This window comes from Eubalaena glacialis, chromosome 9 (genome assembly GCF_028564815.1).
Source record: "Eubalaena glacialis isolate mEubGla1 chromosome 9, mEubGla1.1.hap2.+ XY, whole genome shotgun sequence".
Classification (NCBI taxonomy): Eukaryota; Metazoa; Chordata; class Mammalia; order Artiodactyla; family Balaenidae; genus Eubalaena; species Eubalaena glacialis.
In genome coordinates, this window is record NC_083724.1 from 16,776,584 (window position 1) to 16,792,937 (window position 16,354).

The following is a 16,354-nucleotide window of genomic DNA, read 5'->3' on the forward strand; positions in this document are numbered from 1 at the left end:
TGCTAAAATAGACTCTTTAAGGATTATTGACTGCTTGGGTGCAGGGTGCAAAGAGAGAGCTGTCAGAGATAACACTAAGATCCAGTGAGAGTACAGTCAGACCTCTGTATCTGTGGGTTCTGCATCCACAAATTCAACCAACCAAGGATCAAAAATATTCAGAAGAAAAAAATTCCAGAATGTTCCAAAAAGCAAAATTAGAATTTGCCACAGCCAGCAACTATTTACATAGCATTTACATTATATTTACAACTATTTACATAGCATTTACATTGTATTAGGTATTATAAGTAATCTAGAGATGATTTAAAGTAAATGGGAGGATTGCATAAGTTATATGCAAATACTACATCATTTTATATAAGGGACTTTAGCATCTGTGGATTTTGATATCCATGGAGGTCCTGGAACCAGTCCCCCATGGATACCGAGGGGTGACTGTATATGCAGAGAAAGGAAAATCTCTTTGGAAGAAATGGTTTCCCTGTAACATAAACCCATTGGCCCAAACTTTCTTCTGGATAAAAGTCCTTCCTAGTCACTAAAAGAACAATAATACCCACAAGAGTCTTTAATTCTTTAAGCCAATAAGCATCAGTCACACTTCTTGTTTGTCACAGGCCAGGACTCTCCCGTCTCTTACTCCCACAAGACTTCTGCTTCTTTTCTAAGGCAGAGGTAAGAAAGAATTAGAAGAGGTTCAGAGGGAATGGTTCCTCTTCTTTCAATTCCAGCCACAGTGGAGTAAAGTCAATTGGCCTGCACTTGATTTTTTATTTAACTTGTTTGTGCAGTAAAATGCTTTGGATGCAGATTAACTTCCCCCGCTCAATACTATCTAATTGATTCACCTACCTTGAAGCAGAAGCTTGCAAGGCTTTTGATAAATAGATTGAAAGGCTTTCTTTGCTTCATAACTGCCTCGGTAAGCAATACCTCAACTAGGACAAAGAATTCTAAGTATCCTCCATTTTTAAAAAAGCACCAGCATTGGGGTTGGGGGAATAAGCATCTCCTCCTCCACTAGAGGTGCACTCATTTTATTGGGTAACTATAAAGGTTATGGGAGAGCTATTCCAGAGACAGTGCAGGGGATCACTGTGTGTTGAGCAGAGTATGGGCCAGAAACTGTGTTTGTAAAGCATACAGTATCTTGTATATCCATCAGGAAAATCTTATGAGATGCGTATTGCAATTCCAACTCTGGGGCTATAAAAACTGATGCACCGAGAAGTTAAGTAACTGGCCTGTGACAGCACAGTTAGAAAATGCTAGAGCTAAAATTCTCCCTCCTTGTCAACACAGAGTCCCAGTACATTCCTCCTCTAAAAAAAGTGAAACCCAACAGTTGTTAAATCAGGGAATTTAAAACTGAGAACAATGTCAAAAACAAATTGTGACAGGATGAATGCTCAACAGCCAAACTCAACTGCTCCTTCTCTCCTAAGAAATAGAAGCAGCTGAAAGAAGGAGGGAAAACCCTCTCTCCAGGGGTATGTGACAAAGAGGCACTGAAGTGTGAGATGGGGAATGGAAAGGGCCTTTGATCACTGCACAAAGCAGTTATGCTCACAGGAAAGGATGCTGGAGCAATCAGCTGCTGTCCCTGGCCCCAGGATCAGGCAGCGGCCTCAGGGCCTGTCTCCAGTACAAAGGCAAACACCAGATTTCCTCTCCGAACCTGACTGTGTACTTCCTATTTGATCACCAGATGGATGTGCCTCCTGCCAAGAGAAAAGGCGTCTTGTAGACTTGGCTCACAGCTGTTCTGCTCGTTCTCAGGTCCATTTCCCATCTTTTCCTGCTGTGTTTCTTCCATAGTTGTGCGTATACTCCAATGCACATGTTGTACTGCGCTAACTCACAGGCCATTATACACATGAGTGTGTACTGAGAAAGTTGCATACATTGGGAATCTCCCCTTCATTCTTTCTGCCATTTATCAACACTCATTCATCAGTACTACTGGATACCCAATGCACTGTTATATGCAGTATAAAACATGACCTTTACCTTCAAGATGTTCACAGACTAGTGTGGATTGAAAAAAATGCACAACCTAAAAGTTGAGAATTATGTTTTATTCAGTGGACAAAACTGAGGACTTAAGCCTAGAAGACAGCCTCTCAGATAGCTCTGAGGGACTGCTCCCAAGAGGTAAGGGAGGAACCAGGAAACACAGGCGTTTTGCAACAAAAACCAGGTAGTTGGAACATCAAAAGATTACTGTTAATTAAAGAAAACCAGACATCTTAAGTTAATGAATTTAGCTCTTTTCTATGTATGGGAATATGCAAGAGTCTGGGCTCATTGAAATCACTCCTTTGATATGCACCTTAACTGTCTAGGGCCAGGTTTTGTTCTTTCCCATCCTGAATCCCCTCAGGGTGCACAGTCTGGTGGCTGCAGTGGCTGAAGGCTTGATGGCCACAACATCCTTTGTCTCCTGATATGGCAAGCGACATTCTTAGTTCACACTAGTAAGAGAAGATGTGAAAATATCGGCTACAGTGTTGTATAATACGGGGGATGAGTGTGGTATTTTAGATGGTCTAAAGAAGGAGGATCCACAGTGAGTGGTAGATTTAGAAGAAAAAATAACTTTAGTAATGATAACATTTACAGGGCATTTTATTCTCTCTAGGCATTGCTATCAAACACTTTCCAGGACTTGGCAATAGAATGGTGAACAAGTCAGACTAGACTCCTGCTCTAATGGGGTGGGGGAGACACACAGTAAACAGGCACTCAAATATATAAGATAATGTCCAATAGCAATTCAGGCTACAAGGGAAATAAAACAGGACAATGCGGCATTGAGTTGCTCAGGAATGAGAACAACATTGAATGATGCGGTCAGAGACGCTCCCCTGAAAAGTTGATATTTGAGTTAAGATTTAAATAAGAAAAGGAGGCAGAGTAAAATTGTCGCGTAGGAAAAGTCATGAGAAAAGACCTTGGGCCAAAAATATCTCATAATGATGCCTTAAATCCCACTATTGTTCATTGACCTCATGTGGCAGACAGGAAAATTCAACTTTCAGATCTCCTACTGCAGGATGGCATAGCAGAATGATGTCCCCAGCTACTGCCCTATGGATCTGCCATGCTTCCCATGGGCAGATCCTAGCCAGTGACTGAGCACAGTAAGGGTATTATACAAGGTCCACGCTAGTAAGACAGGGACTAATCAAATGGATGACCATGGCTCAAGGTCTTCCTCTTGACCTGGATAAATCTTTCCTGGAACCATGCTGCAATGTGAAACTCCTGTCACTCCAGTCTTCCTTTCTTTTCTTTCTCTTTCCTGAGGAATCAGACCTGTATCACAGTCTGAAGGCTCTGTTGTTTCCTGCTCCCTTCCCCAGTAAACCTCTAAATCATTCCTTCTAGGCTTTTACTTCTCAGTAGACCCCCAAAACCACAGCTATGAGCAGGAGTTACCCAGTAGATATTCTGCCTTGGGAGAAACAAACTAGAAAAAGACAAGATAAGTGTTAAAGACTGCAGTATAGTGTGTACAAATGAATAGTAATATAGTAATAGTAATATGTATTTAGATAAAAAGAATAAAAGTACCAGGGGAGAAGAAGGATTGTGGGATCAAGAGACTAAGTAAGAAGTAAAATCCAGAATCAGGCAGCCCATGGTTAGGAACTAGGCAGAGGTGAGAGGCTCACAATAGAGTCTTGAGCTCAGAATTCAGTGGAAGACTTGGGTGCCAGAGACTGACTTTGTTAAGGGCAACTTCCCTAATGAACTGAAAGTGTTACTCTGAATATGCTGCTTAAGTACATGAGAACTGGAATAAAATTCTGCCTAACATTTCTTGTACCCTCATTTTCAGCATGAAGTTCTCCTGCAACATCTTTTAGCCCACATTCCCTTATTTTTCAACGTAAACTCAGTGAGACCCTAAATCTCCTTTAGTCTTTCCCTCAATTGATGCATGGGGTTTAGGCAACTCTAATAGTTGGCTGATGATTGATGCTCAATATATAAGACTTAAAAGACACTGTAGGTACTGATAGGTTGAGTAATGCCAAAATCTAGAAAACTATTCGAATTTAAAGGTAGAGGTTGCATGTCATAACATAAAGTCTCCGAAGTAAAAGACAATCCAAGATTGCGCTGACAAGCCTTTTAAAAATTATTATCTTCTGGTAATCTTCCCTCTGGGGGACAACAACAGATGTAGGTTGTTTTGGTAATGGTGGTGAGGTAAGAGGTCAGGGAGAGGGAGCCGTATGGAAGAAGGGCTTTATTATGTATATAAGGCTTAGTCACAATATATTTTTAGACCAAACTGCAAGTTGTCCAGAGCAGGGGTCCCCAACCCCCGGGCCACGGACTGGTACCAGTCTGTGGCCTGTTAGGAACCAGGCCGCACAGCAGGAGGCTGAGTGGTGGGCGAGTGAGCAAGGTTTCATCTGCCGCTCCCCACCGCTCCCCATCGCTCCCCATCGCTCGCATTACTGCCTGAACCATCCCCCCACCACCCCGGCCATGGAAAAATTGTCTTCCATGAAACCGGTCCCTGGTGCCAAAAAGGTTGCGAACCGCTGGTCCAGAGTCTTGCTTCATGATGTCACGGTCATAATGGCATGACTAAAATAACCTAATATTCTGACAACCAGAATAGTTTCGTCTTTTCTGAAGGATCAAGGGACTGCAATTATGAGGGGTGGGGCTAGGTTCTGACCTCAGTAATCTACACGATAACGGGGGGAAAAAAAACTGAGGACAAAATGAAAACTCACCAGGCAGGCAGGTATTCCATGAAAAGTATGTTGAGAAGACACAGGAAGATAACTGAATTCAGGCCTCAGTTAAGAAGTGATGTACAAAGATCCAGGGAGCCGGTTCACACCAGGGATGAGATCCTGCAGAATCAAAAATGCGATTCTTATTTTCTAAGGCAAGCCCTTTGAATATCCTAGTATATGATACACTATAGAGAAGTTGTAATCACAATGACAATTTCAAACATATTACAAGGTTATGTGATAATAATTAAAGAAGAAAATTAAAACAAAAATAGAAATTAGTAAATAAAAAAGAGACATAAGAGAGCAATAAGTGAGTAAAAGTGATAGAAATGTCATGCACACATGAAAATTACCAGATCGCGATTAACTGAGAAACGGATATAGCTAAAGACACTCTCTAAACTCCAAGTAAAGGATAAGGCAACAGTCACCAATAACAATACCAAGACATCACTTATGCAATGTCTCTAAAGTGAATACAGAGTTTACAACAATAAAGAACATCCCAACAATAATGGAGGCTGCGTGAACATAGGTGGAATAAATAAGAGTATTATATACTCATTGGCTTCTAACTCTTGTGACATAAAAACCTAAGACAGGAGTTGTGTACCATATTAACCGAATAAGAAAGGAGGACTTTTTCTAGAAAAGAGATATAGTGGTTGGAACTTATGAAGTTGATGAGAGAAAAGGGTTAATGGTAATTAGAAGTAAAGGGTGAAAAGCCTTCCACCCCACTTTATATCTTCCAGGTAGTTATTTCATTTTTTTATTATTCCCTTTCCCATTGAAAACCAGTTGTTGGGAATATCTTTCTTGATGGGTATAATTATGTAACTGTTCTGGAAAGTTTCTCTACCTCTTTCTCATAAATACTGAAAAGAGTGAGAATTTCCCCTCAGTTCCATATGGCTACCATTTTTCTGATTTTTTCCTTGAGGCTTTATTCTTGTCTGTTATGTCCCAAAGACTCTCCCTGAAGCACTGGTCCCTCTTAAGCAGTCCAACCTCCCTTCATGATTTATAGTGGGAGCTTTTGTTTTTCTATAAAAATGTACCCCACAGCACACTGGTGTACAGCAAGCCCATCCCAGGTGAATCACCAGATGCTGATTTCAAATTCCCTTTGGCTACAACCGCAGAGAAAGATCATGAAGGTGATGCTTCTCTGATGGAGCTCGGGGCAGGGAGGTTTGTGCAATGCTCACCTCTTGCTACCAGTAAGAGGTAAGAAGTGCAGTAAAACAGCAGACCAGCAGAAAAGAATGATCAGGCATTTACTAAAACATTTGAGTATTAAGTCTCAAGATGGTAAGAAAGTTCTACAGAGCTGTAAAGTTCTCCTCAAATAGCAAAACAGTGCCAAAGGGTGACCAAGTGAATGGTGTAATAACTGTGGATGCTTTTATAGAAAGAATCTGTGAGTCATTGTTATGCCACGGTAGTGATGATGTTGTAATCGTTGCTGACTTGTTTAGTGTTGTTTTGAGTCCTTTTGTGCCTTCAGGTGAGACAACAGAAATTCTAGTATCTGAATGTGTGCTGCCAACCACAAATGTTTCTCACCACTGCTGTGTAGATTTGACCAGAGTTGTCTGTTCATCACGACTGTCATTCATATAAGCAGGAAGGTGCATGCATGGCTGAGTGTCTGCAAATGACATTTTCTGACTGGGGAAACTTGAAAACGAGAAAATTGAGTATGTTATTACCACTAGAGGCTTTGTGGGCTAGAGGCTGCAATAAACCATTTACATAATTGAAAAGAATTCTGAGAATATGCCCAAATCACTGGGAGAGAGCCCTGGGACCAAATGGCAGAATCTGCTTTGATGATAAGATGGCAAGTGGTGGCAACTGTGCTGTGTGCTTACCATGGACTAAATGTTTCTAAGAGAACTTCCATTTATTCCAATGCTTCTATGACCTTCCCACAAACTTATAAAACCAGGTGGTCCTTAAATTAGACTATGATATTCACAGTATCACCATGAGAAACTGCAAATTTCATTCTACCTCATCTGTAGTATGTCCTCCCCTCAGTCTTGTTTCCAGACAATAGCTCAGTGTGAATTTTTGGTTCTAGCCAGACTGACTTCCTTCACATTGGCAATACCATCCTTCATATACTTAAGACACCATGCTAAGACATTATATAAATCATCACTAATCCTCAAAACAGCACATGTATAGATATTATCTTATTATCACAATTTTATAAGCAGAAAAACTGAGACACAGAGAAGTTATGTAATACACCAAAGGTCACATGGATAATTCAAGTCACAAAACTTGAATTCAAAATGGTATAGTCCGAAGCCTGAACATTTTCCTTTTCACTAGCCCATGAGTCTCTCCTCCCAAAGATCTTGTTTTCAAAAAGATAATAGGTTTGTTTGCATATTTTGATTTAATTTTGGATTCCTAACCATTTTCCTCAGGAGTTTCCAGAGAAATAATAATTTTCCAGGTCTTGGGAATGGTGGGGCTTGGGTGATTGAGTAAGGGCCCCAGTCTAAAAGACACTGGGGAATTGAGCAGTTTATTCGTTCCTCTGTAATTATGAGGGCATAAGGCAGAGGCCTAGTTACTGGAATTAGTTAGTATAAGGTTAAGGATCACTCAGTTGCAAGAAAGAATTCTAGGTAGAATAATTTATGCATATATATGGAGAAAAAATATCACAGCCTACACAGGGTTGACTATGTTTACCATGGCAGGGAGCAGGGATGCCTTCTGCTAAGGCATGTATGTAATGTTAGGACAACAGTAGAGTGAACTGGTGTCTGTATTTGATGCTTTAATCCTGTGGGAAAAAAAAAAGGCCAGACAACCATGTTTCGCATTTTGTTGACAACATTTTGCAAACCTCCAGATAAAGAACATGGTGATAAAGAGACTTATTTTGAGGTTTGTTTTCTTGGAAGAAGAAAGCGAAAGATGGGAGAAGAAGGGGATATTTAGAAAGAGGGATTCGAGCAGAAGCATCATGACAATCGAGTCCCTGCAAAGATGGGAAAGCCAGAACAGGCCTCCAGGGGAAGTTTCTGGAGCTTTTCCAACACCATTCCTTTCTCTAGCCATCAAGTGATGGAGATTTGTTGAACATGACACCTGGCTGCTCTGCATTATGGATTTGAATGGAGAGAGAAAAGAGAGAGCTAATTGTTTTCCATGCATTCAAGTTTAATTTGGTGCACTTTTAATTAGGGCTCTGATGGGACTGGGAATCATTTCCTTCTGCACAGGCAGCTCCTGACAGCAGGTGACTGTGTAGAGGAAAGGGATTATTACAGAAGCCACTCAGGTCACGTTGGCATCAACATAGCACTTGCAGAGGATGTACTGGGAAATGTCGGCCCTGATGTCAACAGTGACCCATTCAAGATGAAAAGCCCTCAGCAGGGTGTGGTGCATCAGGGCTTAGCCAACATGGAAAAGCTGGTTTCAGAACTGGTAGAAGAAGGTCACAAATAAAATCATCCCTAAGGAAGAAAAAAAATAACTTTTATTGAGCAACTTTTATGTGGCATAGGAGCATGGAGCCATAGACTATAAGTTCTTTCAACACTCATAATTATCATTCCTGCTTTACACCCTTTTACAACAGTGGAAGTTAAGGTCGAGTAGTGATAAGGGACTTTCCCCAAGTTTACACAATTAGTAATGACTAAAGTCAGGCATCCGACTCAATTCTGTTCCACCCCCAGGTCCATATTCCATTCCTTGTCCTCTCAGTTCCCTACCCCAATCCCTAACACACCCCACCCTTTCTGGCCTCCATAGTAATCATAAAGATCTACTGTCACTTACAGAGAAAAAATGAGTAAGTGTGAGTTTGGTGTGTAAGTTATCAATGTCATTTATTTGTAGATATTAATTAATTTTGTAATAATTCAATAATTCAATTTGCATTTAAATTTTGGATTCAATTTATCACATATTTGCACAGCAGCACTGGTAAATAAGACAGGTCCCTTCTCTAATAGCTAGCAACCTATGATATGTGTTATAATCATGGATTTGTGGAACATCCATAGGCAATGCCTTGTGCAACCCTTTTCCCTAAAATTGAAATGGTCTCCTCCAATATGAACTAATATATACTAGTTTAAAACTAATCTTGTAATATACAAAAGTCTCAAATCGTAATTTGGCCATTATGACTCTCAAAAGTCCTACTAAAGCAGGGCCGGTCAGTGAAGATTTTTATCACATTGTGCTTATTCATTTAAAAAAGGTAGCTAACTCACTAATGTGTGCAGCATCCCCAATGGCGCAGTTTGATGCGTCAATCAAGTAGGTGTTTAGCTTTAAGTCCAAACACTCTCATTGGTACATCTGTCTCCACATTCCTTTCAGTGTCTTGAGTGTTCTTCTATAAGGAAGAAGAATGCAGCCCAAATGATTTCTCTCTTTCTCTGAAGTACAATAGGGAATCCTGCTAAACTCCTTCTCCATCGTCATGCCTGGGCTACTTCAATAGCTCCCTCACCTGAGTCCTTGTTTTTAATCCTTGCTCCCCTTTCAACTAATCTCTTTACAGAAGAACAAATATTATATTTAAGTATTTTTCCTTGTAAAACAAAAGATTCAAAAAACCACAAAACAAATATAGAGGTTAATGGATTATTGTAAGACAAACGCACTTGAAACCATTACCAAGGACAAAAATAGAATTTTGCCATCCAGCTCAGAAGTCCCTCTCTGCGTCTGGCTGTTTCTAACTCAAATATCTCACTCAACCCAAAGCAGCCACTCTCCTGACTTTTATAGTAATCTCGTGTGTGTGTGTGTGTGTGTGTGTGTGTGTGTGTGTGCATGTGTGTCTTTGTGTGTTTAATGTTTTGTCATCAGATTTCCTTGATTAGTGTTGCCTATAATCTATAACCACAATGACCACTTCTTCCCTTTCTTTTTCTTACAATTTATCTGTTGAATAGCCCAAAGAGTTTAACTTGTAGAGTTCCCCACAGACTGGCTTTTGTTTATTACACATCCATGGTACAGGTCACCCATTCTCTCGCCCTTCACTTTGGCAGCTGGATCCAGAGCCCAGGTCACACTCATGTTCAATCTCTTTGGCAAAACTAGAAGTGGTGGTGTGTGCTTTCGTCAGGAGACACATCACTCCTGCTACTTCTCTTTTTGAGAAGTTCTCAGCTGTTTCAGCTCAGTGTCTGGATCCATTAATTCATTAGGAGTTGCCAAACGTTGATATTCAAATTATTTCTTTTCTGTCTTTACTAAAGAGTTGGTGTACTTTTGTTAAGAGATGCTTGCTTGTCTACTGTGTGGTTAGCCAGTGGTAGAGTTCCTAGGGGACCTGTAGAGACAGGTAGGATAAACATTTGAATTTTTCCCTTTAATTACCAGTTTTCTAGATAAAGATTTGGTGCCCTATTATGGCCAAATGTGACCAATTACATTTTGTTGTTGTTTTGTTTTGCTTTAAATGTCATCCAGAACTCATGGATTTAAACGCATTTGATAGTTTTCAATTAATTGCAATTACTATTCATTTTGAAGCTCAGTCGCCTCTTATTTGGCAGTGAGGTCCTCCTTATGATGAGTCTTGAGACTACTTGACATGCCTTCAGTGATCTTTGACTGCTTCCTAGATACCCGGAATGGCAAGATATTCTAGGTTCATCTTGAACATTTCCTGCCCCAGACCTGGTCGTAGCCATTTCTCCAAGAAGCCTTGCTATATGTTTTTTTTGTTGTTGTTTTTCTTTAAATGAAATGTGATATTTCAAGTACATTCTCCGAGCTCATCACTACCGGTCTGGTCATTGGTAATGTCTTTTCTTTAGACAGAACTTGAAGAAAAAAAAGGTATAGGTATAGATATAAAGATGTCGATATATATAGACATAGATGTAGAAAAATGCTGCTGGTAATTTCAAGTCTAATTTAGAACTATAGGCCTTTTTGTTTGCGTGCTTGTTTCTTTGTAAAAGTGTTACTTCCTCTGTGTAACATCTGCATCACTCCTCTTGCACAGCAAGAATCATGGTCCTTGAGGATACATAAAATAATTAAAATAATTCATATACTTTCATTTACTTATCCCACATTATCTACACAATGTTCTTAGAATAACAATACTAATACCACCACCACTAAGGGTAAAAAAAGTCACATTTTTTTCCCTCATTATCTCCACCTCCTCAATTTTTAGTTATTTATTTTTTAATTTTTAAAAATTGTTTTCCCAAATAAAATTTATTACCTAATAGTATACATATATAAAATTATTTTCAGGTTTAAACAATTTCTTTTTCTTTATTATTTTTTACAGTAGGTCTTTGTTGGTTATCTATTTTAAGTATAGCAGTGTGTACATGCAATTCGAAACTCCCAATCTATCCCTCCCCTCCCACCCTTCCCCCCTGGAAACCATAAGCTCATTCTCTAAGTCTGTGAGCATAACAATTTTTATTTTTATGCTCTCATTGTCTGAGCATATAGCTATTGAATACTATATTCCATTGTTCTAAACCTCATATAATTTTAAGTCTATAAGTAACTACAGTTGACTCTTGAATAAAGTGCAGGTAATGGGGGCCAACCCTCCGCACAGTTGAAAATCTTAGAGTTAGCCCTCCCTTACTTGAGCTCTGCATCTGTGGATTCAACCAACCATGGATTGTGTAATTCTACAGTATTTACTAATGAAAAAAATCCACATATAAGTGGACCTACACAGTTGAAAACCATGTTGTTCAAAGGTCAACTGTATATGTTTTATGTTCTACACCAGTAATATCAATGTGTTTCCAATTATTTTGGTCTTCAGAAGTTCATTCTCTAGCAGATTCTTTAAGAAGAGCTCATCAGAACAGTATTTCCTTGATTCTTGCATGTTGATAACAGTTCACACTCTTTATATGTGAGAGTCAATTTTGCTGGATAACAATTCTTAGCTCACTTTTTCTATCTTCGAATATGAAATACGATACTCCATTTTCTTCTGACATAAAGCATTGTTGTTGGAAGTCTGAAGATGACTTTTCTTTTTCCCTTATAAGTCATTTGATATCTTTGCCTAGATGTTCAAAGGATTTTTCTTATTGAAAGTCTAGTAATTTTATATGTCTTTGTATGGTCTTCCTGTGTCAATATACTCAAGTATGTAATTGCTAGTGAATAATTCAATGCTGATTACCTGCTCAAGCTCTGTTAGTCTTGCCATAGACTCCTTGTCTTCCTCTGACCAAAATCCCTTCAACTGCTGTTCTCAAACTGACATGCTGTATTTCTTCTAATGAATATCTTTTGACTATTTTGGGTTTTGATTCTTTGTTGTTTGCCTCTGTTTTCTGCCACACAAATGTTCATATTATACAGGTCCTATGGATTCTGGCAATTTGCTTGTAGTTTTGTGTTCCTGGAAATATCTTGTCATCTACTTTTGTTGTAAATATAATCCAGTGGTTTTTGGTTTCCCTATCTAGTTTCTTTGTTTTAGGTGATGATTAAGAGAGAATAAAAGACTATGCTACTACTACCATCTTCTTAGAATCCTCCGAAGTAATTTTTTAATGCTAAACAAATTATGTAAATTTTTGTCTAACACCTTCCTATGACTTCTCAATTCATTTATAATAAAATTACAATTTATTAACCTAGCCTATAAATTAGTATATGTCCACTATTTACCCTCCCAGCCTTATCTATTTCACTCTCCTTCCTTAGTAGGTTCTGGGACTTTCTCCTCTAGACACTTTGCATTCTCCTTGTATGTTCTTCCTTCTGATTTTCATGGTTGCCTCTCTCATTTTATTAAAATTTCAGCTTACATTTCTAAAAGATCCTCTTAATCCTTACAACCTAAAGAAGACACCATAAGTCACCATCTGTGACATTACCTACAGTAATCATTTACTTAGCACTTAACCACTAACTAATATTGTTTTACTTTACGTATTCATTTCTGTGTCAATTCAGGAGTCAGCAAACTATAGCCTGAAAGCCAAATCTGGCTGGCCACCAGGTTTTATAAATAAAGCTTTATTGGAACCCAGCCATTTATTTTTTCTCTATGACTGCTTTTTCACTATAATAGTTGCATGAGAGAACATATGGCTATCAAAGCATAAAATATTTACTGTCTGGTCATTTACAGAAAAAAGTTTTCCAACCTTCTTGTTAGTTCATTGCTTATTTCCTCCCACTAGAATGTAAGTTCCACAGTAACTTGAGTGTTGCCTGTACTTTCACTACTTTATCCTCCTCAGCAAGATTAGTAGCTAGCATATGGTAAGTAATCTCTAAATATTTGCGAATGAATAAACCCTGATCTTGCATTGTCAGTATCATTTTTAGGCTATCAGATAGTCGTGTTTTTTTTTTTTAATAGGTTATTAATACCTTAGTGATGATTATAATTCAATTCACCACCCAAATAGCCAGATGACAGAATTGAAACTAGACACTTCAAGGCAATGATTCTAAGAAGGGAATTTACATTTTGGCAGTGATTAGCAAATATACAAATATATACATGTTTGAGAGCACACCAGCTCTGAAGACAAGATAACTATTTACAACTCCGTTTTACTCCTAACTGGTTATGTGTGTTGGTTACTTCACTTCTCTGTGTCTCTATTTATTAATCTGTAAAACAGAGTTAATGAAATATCTACATTAAAGAAGTATAATGAATATTAAATAGGAAGAGTGTCCAGCCCATACTAAGAACTCCACATATATTAGAAGATGATGAAGAGAATGAGATGATGATGATCATGATTGTGATCATGATGACAACTATGGTAAAAAAAAAAAAAAAAGGAGTTTGAGGAGGGGGAAAGGAAGAAAACAGAAGAGGAGAAAGAGAAATTGATAATGTGGGTAAATATAAACTCAGTAAATTCAACTTATTGAGCTTATACTATGTTTCAGGCACTATGATCTCTGGTTTCCATAGACTGCATAATTTAATTCTTCCAAGAGCCTTTCGAGGAGAGCACCTGAATATCCCAATATTACAAATGAGGAAACCATACCTTATCTTAGGCTAAATTATGTGGAAAGGGCCTCCAAAGCCTTAGTTCTTGACCTATGTAGACTTCTTCTTCCATATCTAAATATATCCCTAAAGATCTATCCACTTCTTGTTTAAAATGTGACAGGCATAGGTTTTTGCCAGCAGGAATCTTCCACCTAACCTTCCCAACACGGTTTAAAAATGCCCAGTTTCATATTTTGCCATCTGAAAATACTGCTCTGAATTCCAAAATCATCCTTGTCTCCTTCCCTGGAAATTCTCATTTAGTCTCCCAACCATAGCCAGCTGTCAGAAGAAATGAACTGGAGAGACTGATTTCCACTGAGGTGCTCACAATGAAACCTGTTTAATTGCTATTAATTCTCTGCTCAGATATAAGCTCTTGTAAGTTTGGATTTTGTAACTCCAAACTTGTTGGCATAGGAAAGGTGCCAACCTAGTGGCAGAGAACATCAATTCGGTTGCTCTGCAGTAAAAAGAATATCAACTGCTCAGAGCCAGAAATAGCTGTAATCTCCCTCCTCTCAGGACTCCCAACTCCTGCCTTGCACTTGGTAAAGTGAGGAAGTTCATTAGTAGTAATAGCAGTAGTAGTTTTAGAAGTGATAGTAATAGAAGTATTGGTAGTAACAGAAGTAGTAATAGTAGTAGAAGTCGTGATATGAATTGACTACTTAGATGCTAGGAAGTGCGCTAAGCACATTACATCATGATCTAATTATCCTTCACAGTAATTCTATGAGAAAGTGATATACTAACCCTATTTTATAAATAGAAACATGGAGTTAAGACTAATTAAAAGACTCATCTAAGGTCACATTGTTATTAAATCACTGGGCCTGACCCCATTATAAATGTTGTCAGATTCTGAATCTTTTTTTCTAATCATTATGCAATATTTTCTTAGAAATTTATACAAACATACAGTCATTTCTAATGTCATATTCTAATCTGAAGTGTAGATAACATCCCATTTTACAGATGGGAGAATTTAGAATCATCAAGAGTGAGTGTTTTTCCCATGACCCATCAGCACCATGATATTTGTTTTATGCTGTACCCCCAAATACCCACACTATAGATCAGAATGTCTATCCTTTGATCAAAGACCCCACCATAAGCTATTACTCACCCCCATACACACACCCAAATCACTGACCAAATCTGTTAAACAGTGTGTTGGTAAATAATTCATAACTGGCTCTTTGGCATGGGGGGTAGAGTGGAGTGGGCCCTGATTTCTCACATTTACCAATTTGCATGTTGTAAATACTCCCACTATAGCTGATTTTATGTCATTGATGTGACATTATCCGAACAGAGTCACGAGGAGGTGCTAACAATAGGCTTGTGAACATTGGTATAAGCGATATGTATCCTCCTCTTCCTCACCATCTTCTCTCCTTTCTATCATACACCCATATTCTTAGAATGTAAGAATCTTTACTTGTAGGTTTAACCTAGAAAATACTCCAAGCCCACACTCAATGAAGACACCAATGTGAAATATACTGTGATGCATGATCATGAAGGAGCACCTGCAGTGCACGTTTCCCACTTCCTAGATGCTGTATCTTTTTAAACACCAATAAGAAAACTGGTACTTGCATTTGTAATGGACTGAATGTTTGTGTCCCCCTAAAGTTCCTATGTTGAAACCATAACCCTCAGAGGACCTGTATTTGGAGATGGGGCCTCTAAGGAGGTAACTAAGGTTAAATGAGGTCATAAAGATGGAGTCCTGATCCAATAGGATTAATGTCCTTATTAGAAGAGACACCAAAGCTCGCTCGCACGCCCTCTCTCTCTATGCACCTACTTGAGGAAAGGCATGTGAGGACACAGCGAGAACGCAGCTGTTTACAAGTCAGAAAGAGAGCTCTTGCCGGGAATGGAATTTACCAGCACCTTGACCACTGGCTTCAAGTCTCCAGAACTGTGAGGAAATAAATGTCTGTTGTTTCAGCCACCCAATCTGTGGTATTTTGTTATGGAAGCTCTAGCAGACAAATACAACATCTGACAACATCATTATGTGATCAAACAAGTCTCTTATTTCCTTTGAGACACATGTCAAAGAAAGGATTGAACTAAAATATTTACAGGATGTTTTCTTGATTTAATTTTCATGATCTTGTGTTTCTTGGGTTGCCATTTGCCTTTTCTAGTTCTGGTCTTTTTAGGGAGAGTTGGGCTTCTAACACAAACGCTCCAAGCTGTCTTGAGTCCTAATAACAATATGCTAGAGTAATCATAATTACATTATGGTAAATATACAGTGAAACATTTATAAATGCAAAAATAAATTCCTAAGAGGGTCATAATACCAGGTCTCTGATAAGGGAGACTGGAGTTGGAATTTCCCACTGTTGGTTGTGGACCTGTATCAGGGCAGGTGCATTACAATCACCTGGGATAACTTATTAAAATATAGATTCTGTGGTGAACTACACGACTACAAACCTAAAAAATTGATAAGGTCATTTTTCATTATTAGTGTGAAACAGCTATACAGTAGCAATAGCATAAAGTTGGGGAGTATAAAGAGAAACTGATAATGGACATA